Raw genomic sequence first — 9,782 nt, 5'->3', positions numbered from 1 at the left:
AATGTTGCAGATCGTCTTTCTGAGGCGTTGTCAAAGAAGATCAGGGTAAAATTCTGAGACTTTTTAGTGTGGCGTCATGCTTAAGTTCAGGAAGAATACCTTGTGTCTGGGAGATTGAGAGACCCTGGGGAGTAGACGTTACCCACATAAGGGAAAGCTCCAGCGCCAGGGGCCTGTTGCAAGGTGCCACAAGTACACAGAGACCAAGCAAAGAGCTCAGTGGGATCCAGAACACCCGGCAGGTAGCCGTTAAAACCGGAAGAAGGCCTATTTTGTAGCGGGCTTGGCCACTGTTCTCTGACTTCCTGAGACAGAATCTGATGACTCTCTTTGCTGCAGAAATTTGGTCAATTGCTGGGAAGGTTTATTGGCTTTTATAATTTTTTTTGGAGTCAGTTTTATAGAAATAATGTCACAAAGACATGAATACCCATGGCAGGTTCACATCCAATGACTTGACCCTCTCTGCCTGGCAGTTAGCTGCTCTTCACACGCTCATTGGTCTGCCTGAATGCTCACCCCAACCCTCAGCTCCTCCCATTCTTCCTTTTGGTCTCAGTTCTAATGTCACTTCCTCAGAGAAACTCTCCACTTCCCTAGGCTGGATAGGCCCCCATGGCACCGTGTGCCTCTCCTTTATGTCCTTTGTCGTGGTTTGTAATATGTTCATTTTTGAGATTATTTGTATGTTGCCTATTTTCTCCCCTGGACAACAAGCTCCATTAAGGGCAAGTTTCAGTTTTTTTGTTCACCATTGTATCCTTGATGTCTACCCAGTGCCTGACAATATAAGTGATCACCAAATATTTCTTGAGTACAATGATACTTTTGTTGAATAATGAATGATTGCATTGACGCCATGCTATACCCTCAGCCATCCAAAGGGTCTCTTGGTTTTCTGAATCCATGGGGATTCCTTTGGTGGTAAATGGTTGGGGTGTCTGAACTGGACAGCTGCTTTCAGATCTGGACTGATAATCTATAATACGTCTAATGATTAGGGATTTCTTACTGCAAATTCAAGCTCTTTGTTAGTCTCCGGAGCTCCGGGGTAACAAACTGAGCGGCATGGAATCAGGGTCTGTCATCTCCAGTGGGCTGTCCTCATCCAACTTTGGGTCTTGGGGGGCCACCTCAAAGGTTGCCATTGGTGCTGGTCTGTTGTCCCGGATTGGGGGTATTACATGGAGTGGGAAGTGTTGAGCCCTCTCATGGTTTTGTCTCACATTATTAGTAATGGGGAACAATGCCATCGAGATGTCATCAGTTCTAATGTGGCTGGCTATATTAAATGCTAGAAATAATAAAGAAAGAAATGTGAGCCTCTCTTTGCTGCGGTGTGCATTGCCGAGGAAATGAAGAACGTGGCATTCAAAACCTCATTTCCCCTCTTAACTACAAGGGATTTCAGCATCAAAGCAGTTCATACCCAGACTTCCACCTCGCAAAAACTGGCCTGCAAAGCGAACCAGCAGGGGGCGCTGCTTCCCTTCCAAAGAATCATTCGGCTCTAACTGGAAGACCGTGACATCTGGATTATGAACCAAAGATGATCAAGCCTGTTATTTATGACACTCTAGATACAAATCTGAAAAGAGAAGGGTTTATGATGTTGTAATTTATGTGCTTTCTTTAAAAGTCACATGAAGCTAGTTTGTGTAAGCAATCTGTTTGCCATGTACAAATGTCCTCATTTAGTCTGGGAAAATCACCTTGCAAAAGAAAGGATGACCTGAGCTTTGGGAACGTTGATTTAACATGATCCAAATTCACACGTCAGTTCAAGGTCATCTGAGCTATTAGGGGTCATAGGAACTTGGATGTGATTTCTCAGTGAATGTGGAAACAAGTAAGGGAGATTGAAAGATGATTATGATAAATGAAGGGGGAGATTTCATAGTTATTACACTAAATATCAAAATCTGATTTTTGCTCACGAGAGGGCTTTAGAGAGCATACAACAAGCAGAAAGTTAGAGGGGAGCAAGTGGCCTTACGTGCAGGAGAGTTGCCGGTTTACCCAGCTCTCTGGGATACAGTCCTGGTTTGAGGGCTCTGGGTTTTTGAAAATCTGCACCACCTGAGAAGAGTCTGATCTTGAAGGCCTGTCCATTTCCAGCTGGGCCTGGGGTTGCTCTTAGGGTTATGTCATTGCAGACTGGAGTGGACGGTGGCACCAGGAACCCCAGACCCCTTCTCTTGACACAGCTCAAGGCCTCTCTGCTTCTCTGGCATTGGCAGATGATTAATCGGGACTCAACCTCTGACAGTGGAGTGATGGCCCTGTGCCATCTCCAAGGTGGCCTGCTGGGGGCTGGAGGGGTGCAGCGATGGCTCTGTTCTTCTTGCATGATCCAAGCTGTTTTTGCTGATGCTCCTGATAACCCTCATATTCTTCTTTCAGGCCATCTGATGATAAACATGGGGGATACTTAAAACACTGCGGGGGGAAATGGAGGAAAAGATGTTCTCAGGAGCCGCGCTGTGTGGAGTGATCAGCGTGGCAGGGAAAGCAGACATCCTTGCCCAGCTTATCGAGTGTGCCTCAGTCCTCATGCAGGTTTCTGCCCCAAACGTTCCCTGGGCAGCATCATCATTAGTCCCTGTTTCTTTAGGCCTGGGGCTATTTCCAGCACCTCAATTTCTTTCATATTAATGAGGAGAAAAAGTTTACTCCCCTGCTGTTTCAAGCCAGCAGAGTGGGAACTTCGTTAGAAGTTGGCCCAGCAAATCTTGAGACTTAATTGGGAGTTTGATTTGGGGAAACTACGTTAAAAAAAAAGGCAAATATTTCATATCAGGTGTCACAGGCAGCTGCCCTAATAGATGATCTGTGAATTTTTCTTTGCGAAGAGTAAAATGCTCCAAAGTTCCCAGTGTTTAGGAAGTTGCCTCCCCTCCCTCTGCCCTCTCAGAAGCACATGGGCTGCCAGTCGCCATGGGGGGAGGACCGGAGGGGCCCTGGGGGCCTGAGGCCTGCACCTGTGCCTTGACCCTGACAGAGATTAGAACAGGACTCTGCTGGCTTGGGGGCGAAGCTGGTGACACCGTGCATCTAAGCATCGCAGATGTTGGAATGTTTAGAGGAGAGAGGGCGGGGTGGGCTGAGGAGGTGGCGTGGGCTACGCCTATTTGCCCGAATGGGATTAATTAACAGGGATGGGGCCAATGCAAATTCAACCAGCCAAGTACACTGCTGGCAGGAGAGCTGCTGTTTGAACACTTTTGTAAAGACTTCATGGAGGTCTTTAAAAGCAGGGTGAGTCCCCATGTGTCTGGAGGTTTAGTGGGAGGTCTTCCCATAAACTTGGGTGTGGATTCGATGAACCCTCAAAGTCTTTTCAGTGTTCTGATTCTGTGGTCCACATTAGACAGACACATGTGGCTGTGAAAGAAATAAATAGAGATCTGACGGAAAGTTTTATGTTCCGTATCTTTAGTTCCTGCCTATTTCCAAATGGAAGATAATCTATTGTACGCTGCAAGTCTGATCCTGTCCTGTCTCTGTTTCAAAAGCTCAATAGAAGTGATTCTCTTCATCTTGGACTTAGCGTTCTACTTTAATGCGGACACGTTTATTCCAAATCCTTCTTCAACCCCGAAGCAAAGGGACTGAGAAAATGTACTGTTCCGGGACGTTGCAGATGTACTTATGTGACGTCATTCATTTAAACCCCTCGCCCCCAATTCCACCAATATAATTTGTTTTTTCTGTTAACATTTAAAATTCATCCCAAAAGGAATAAACAACTGTCCAAAACAAACCAAAAATCCAAGTGTCTTACAGAAACCTTTTCTTTATAGATGCTTGTTGCTTGAAACAAGAGCATCTTGTGGTTTGATAAAATGTGTTTTGAATATCCACGGAGGGCCTCCTTTTGAAGGCTTAGACATTGCAGTCTCTCTCTAGATTTGAATTTACTCAGAGAAGAAAGGTGAACGGCATTTGCTCCAAGTAAAATATACATCTGTATTATTCACCATTGCACCCCTCTCCCCTCACAAACAAATACTGACCTTATTCTTCGATGTGAAGCCAGAGGGGGTGTGAAATGTAGCAAGGAGAACAGTCTGATGCAGAAATATGAGCGTTTCAAGCAACAGAAACACAATATTTAAAGGGAGTAGAGAAGGTTCCTAGCTGATCCTTCTAATTCCTATTCCGTTGCTGACCTTGGGGAAAGTAATGCAATAGTTATCAGCAACTTTGGGAAAGTTGCCTACATTATTTCAGATTGCCAGTTGGTTTTTTTTCCCCTGGGATCTATTTCTTAGAAGTCCCTCTGTTTCTTTCCTTTGGCCTTAAGAACTTCTTCTCAGAACTTCTTTTGGTGAACTTTTGACCTAAAATGTTGGAAACCAGTTTCCAGTTGGATGAAGAGCAAGTCCCCTCCTTTCAGTGGCTCTGGGAACTCCTCCCCTATTTGTGATCTCTTCCAGCATGACATCCTAGGAAAAGGCTTTTGAATGGCGGAAGAACTTGGCAAACATTAAATTTAAAGAAAGAAGGGGAAGACCAGTTGGGAAAAGATGCTCAAGATGTGGGATTTGTAATGTCAAATGAAAGCCACACCCCATGTTCAGTGTTTTCTCTTGTAAAGTATAAAGAAGGATAAAAGAAGGATTAAGTGAGATTATACAGTTCTTTCTCCTACAATATAATGTATGTCTTCCTAAAAATTGAGGCATTATAGAATTTCAAGCAATAAAAATGATAGGGCTTATGGGAAAAATAGAATTGGGTGGAACATTCAACACCTGTATAGTCTAGTAAGGAATACTCTTCTAAAAACCTAATAAAAGCTTTAAACATCTTAAATCCCTAATAAATTAAAACAAATACGTGGTACATAGAGCATTTCGCCTTGCAGAGGGCATGAGGTTTGCTTGATGGAGTCATATGGTGAAATGTGGGGGTTTCTGAGTCACGAGAGGAAAGGAAGGAAATAATAGAACAAAATATATGGAACCAAACGTTCAGTCGTTGGTTTGTCTTGTTTTCCTTCTGCCTTAACTTAACATAGACATCTAGCAATTGTTCTTTTGCCTTTTTCTTCTTTCTTTAAGAAGCTGCGTGAGATGGGAGCCACAAAGTGCTGGCTGCTCTGCTTGGCACTGGAGGTGCTGCTGTCGATCCATGCAGGTGCTCAGCAGCCCGTTCCAGCAGGTGACAGCTTTGGCGCGTTCAGCTCTGGTGCGCGGCCACGGTACTTCATCGGCCGTGCCTGCATCAGCAGCGGCTCCATTACTTGCAGTCTCCTCAGGCTTGTCCAAGAGACTCTACAGCCCTCACCGTTCCTCCTGCCAAATGGCTTTCTTTGATCTTTGCTGCATTGTCACCAACGGGACACAACACCAATTTCCTTAGGCCTCTTGCTCCTGGGATATCACAACTTCTCTTGCGAATTTCCGCATGTTTTATCATTTTAAGCTTCTCCTCAAGATTTAAGGCTTTCCCTTTTCATTTGCTACGTGGATTCATCTACTCAGGATGTGTATTTGGGTTTGGGATGTTGCAGGAGGTACTTTTAGCAAGAAAATTGCATGAATTTGGAGGGACTATTTATACTCTTAGGGCAAAGCTTATGGGGTCAAGTGGAGGAAGAGAGAGAAGATGAGGGGGCTGTGGATGTGTTTGCCCTTCAGTCACTGGGTTCAACTGTTGGGTGTGTTTGAATTTGCTTGGTGTTCATAGGTACTGTAAGCCAGTTACCTTGTGAAAAATCGTCTGTGACCTACCATGACTTTGTGTCTTAGGGATTGTAACCCCTATTTATCCTCTTTGTATAAATAAATTGGCGCATTAACAGACAAGCTTTGTAACCCAAAGAGAGTATGTGTGCACAATGGTTACAGCCATACAATGTAGTAAGCACTCAGTAAATGTCAGTTAATGACGTGTAAATGAACAACAGCTTTGAATTGATAGCTCAGACACTTTCAGTGGTGTGGCGGAGGTGTGCACAGTGAGATCTTCCATCGTATACGGAGCGAAGACGATCACAGGAGCCCCGGTGGAATGCATGTGGGGTGGCGCACATGTGGACTGGCTCCCAGCCCCCGCCCTGCCGTGTACTAGCGGGTTGACTGCAAACAACCCTCTACAGCTTCGATTCTCTAGTCTCACGTCTGAAAAATGGATCTATCAAAACTTGCCTTTCCCCTGCACCTGCTACAAGAATTCCCACCTGTGAATTCTAAATAAGAAGGTGAGTGGGAATGCTCTCTGAAGACTACGAGTCACTGTGGAAACGCACAGTTGTCATACATCACTGATCTGAGAGCACAACGCAGGAAAGGGAGAACAGTTCATAGGCACGAGAAGGGCATTTTCTCCTTCTCTCAGGAGTGTCCTTTCGGCTTTCTCACCCCCATCTCCAAGGGATGGCTGACCACACACCTTCCATAATTTGACAGACATTGCAGAACTTCTATGTGTGCAAGTGTTCCTTTGTGTTCGTGTCAGCAACGTGAAGAGGAGGTCTCTTCCTGGGGCCTGCTTCAAGCCAAATCAGGGTAGAGATGGAGGAACAGTGTAAGCTGAGGCCCTCATCCCCAAATCTCCCCTGGGATGCTCTGGATGGTGCTTGAAATTCCTCCATGAGTTTTTTTTTTTTTTTTTTTTTTTGCGGGGGGCGGGGCAATTACACAGAAGTGATGCTAAGGCAGTCATAAAGACGATGCAGTTTCTACATTGTCATCTGGAACACTCACGCTGGAGTGAGTAAGAAATGCAACTATCCCAGGGCCGTCATGCCGTGAGGAAGCCCAAGCCTCAGACAGAAGCCACATGAGATGCACTGGGTGGCAATCCCAGCAGAGCTCTGCACTGGAGTCATCCTGGTCCAGGTGCTAGACACGTGAGTGAAGGAGCCTCCAGATGGTTCCTGTCCCGAGTGGCTGAGGCACCTTCAGCCTTTGAGTCTTCTCAACTGAGGCAAAAAGATAAGCACCCCTGCTGTGCCCAGTTTGATTTCAAGACATAAAAGAACAACTGCCTTCCCCCACTAATTGTGGGGTGGTTTCATACGCAGTAATATTAACCAGAACAGCAGAGGACCACAGATGTCCACCTCAGAGAAGGACAATCCCATCTTCTGGGCACATTTACCTCACTCCACACCTCAGACAGATTTAGAGTTATATATAAATAAAAATAAATACAGCATCTTTAAAGTTGAATATGAATACAAAAAGTTAATTGAATAATTTTTTAAAGATAGTGCATTTATTCCTTAACCTACATGTAAACCAAACTCTGGGAAGGATTCCAGAGCTCAACTCCAGACCGCGCTCCATCAGCCCTCCAGGCGTGGGAACCGCATGTCCATGCTCCGGATCTCTCCGGGCTGCCCTGACGCACACCCCTGCTAAGAAACATTGACTTAGAAATTCTGCACGAGCCATTAATATCACATGCAGTTGTTGTCAGGCTGAGAAATTATTGACGAAAATGCAAAATGTAAAAATGTGTGAATCTTAAGGGTTGATTAAAAGTTGACATTGGCTTTGCACTCACGTCTTTCAAAGCATATTTCAGATATGTTAACAAGTTACCAATTCTGCATGACTAGTTGAGGTGGGAAGGCCAAAGAATGGCCTATTTGGATATGTTTATTTTTTCCAGTGCATGCATTCTTCCTAATGAATTAAATTGCTTTATATTATTATGTGTTGAAGGCTGATGGACCCACATTTACCATTATGAGTGAGTTAGGAACACCACAAAAGATTTTGAAAATAGCATGTTTTGAAATTAAACTGATGCAAAACATTAACATACCATTTGGAATCTTTCTGGAGCCCTTGACATGCCCAAATGCACACAGTATTGCTACTTGGGGTTGCCCTCTAAGACGCCTAATAGCTCCATCTTGAGCATTTTCTTTCCGTTTGGCAAGCTTGGCTGGTCACATGGAGACCATTCACGACCACACGTGGTCCTCGTTAGCACGTCATTGCTCGGCATCGCAAAGCCTAATTCCCAGTTGATTCATTGGATGCTCTCAGCAGCCTCCGAGTAGACTTACTGAGAAGGCGAGACCACTAAATGAAGGCTGAAGGTGCCACAGTGTAGCATACAGGCTCTGTTTAGGATACTTCTATTTTACGATGACTAGAGTTGAATGTGTGGACTTTCCCCAGGAGTAGTAGGTGCCTGTTTAATGATTCCCTCTTAATATAATTGGGAAATACCTTCTCCACTTCAAATTTCATGTTTTGAGGATTTTTTAGAGCCCATGGCAAAAAAGGTAGATGTTGACTTTATTTTCTTCGAGTGGGTGCTGAAAAAACTAGTGTAAACTCCCGTTTTTGCCACCTTCACCAATGATTTGACAGTTGGTACAGATTATGAAAGATAAAGAGTTTGGAATTTGGGAAATGTGAAGAAATCTTTATGGAGAGACTATGTTGTTTACAAACAGGTCTGGTATAGAAAGGGAAATTTGATTTTCCAATTCGTAGAGGGAAAAGTGGTTCGACTGCAGTGTTCTGGAGACGCTCAGGACATATCTAACTACGTTGATAAGTAGTAATGGGCTACATCTGAGCCGGCACATGTAATTTAGCAGCAAAACAAAAGCCAGTATCCTTTGGATGTATGCAAAGTAGCTGCCAGCCAGTTTGGGAACATAATAATCGTAAACAATAGAGTTGGGGAACATGTGTGGATGCCATCTCAGCCGTGTGCACGAGCACATATTTTAGGCCCTTGAAGGTGGATGTGTTTCTGGCTCCAATGGAAGATGAGCTGGGCCTTGGATGGGCCATTGGCTTGCAGGGTTAGGTCTCAAGATGCACATGCTACGAAAACAAAAGGAGGCTAAACCTTGCATTCCCAACTGGAGCAATAACACCCTCTGGGGGCATATATTGTTCTTTGGGGACAAAAAAAATATCTTACTTTTTTTTTTAAATATGTGAGGCACAGATATACATACAGTGTATAAACAGATATACAGTATATCTGTGGCATTAAAACTTCACTGGGGAGGGTGAGTGGGAAAAAATATTTTAAAAAGGCTCCTTTGGAAGCGATAATGAGAACACATTTAAGTACACTGGTCTTAATGGAGGGGAAAAGTTATCCCTGACACCAAAGTCCGAACAAGTCAAAGCATTTCCATTGTCTGGAACATTCTTTTCAAGTTCATGTCCAGAAAGGGTGAGGCCCACGGGAGGGAACATCCTCAGACTCCCACAAACAGCCCTGTATTTCCCTCCTTACGTCCCCAGACATGTTCCGTGGATATTTGGCACAATGACTACATTAGAATGGGCCCTTCATTTTAGGGCCCTTTCTTAGAAAATAGGTGTGTGCTAGGCCTTTTCACTTCTCTGCTTCCCAGGAGATTGCTAGAAATAAAGACAGTGCATCTTAACCTTGTGGTGAATGGGTGAATACAACCGAGAATGATTCCCTCAGGACTCACTACCCCTGGTGCACCGAGGGCAAGGAAGAGCCGGACCTGCGTCCTCCATCTCCTGCTTGCACTTGCTTGTGAGGGACCACAGCTTCTCCTGTGAACCCTCCTTAGTTAATTCTGGGAGGCCCTGGGCGAGTTTGTCTCTATGCTCCTGGGACTCAGTCTCCCTATATTTTTCTTTCTGGAGTCTCTGTTGATGTCCACTCCTCACAGGATAATTAAGGGAGGGAACTTGCTCTTCCCCTGTTGTTGGTGACATTCACCCCAAAGGGTCACTGGGCTCCCTGCTCTTCATGGCAGCCCCAGAGCTGCCTTAGAGGAAGGGAGGCTGCCTCCCCTCCTCAGAGGTCTGATG

This window comes from Equus przewalskii, chromosome 9, assembly GCF_037783145.1.
Source record: "Equus przewalskii isolate Varuska chromosome 9, EquPr2, whole genome shotgun sequence".
NCBI classification, from domain to species: domain Eukaryota; kingdom Metazoa; phylum Chordata; class Mammalia; order Perissodactyla; family Equidae; genus Equus; species Equus przewalskii.
The sequence above is the reverse complement of the archived record's forward strand: the minus strand, read 5'-3'. Positions refer to the sequence as shown.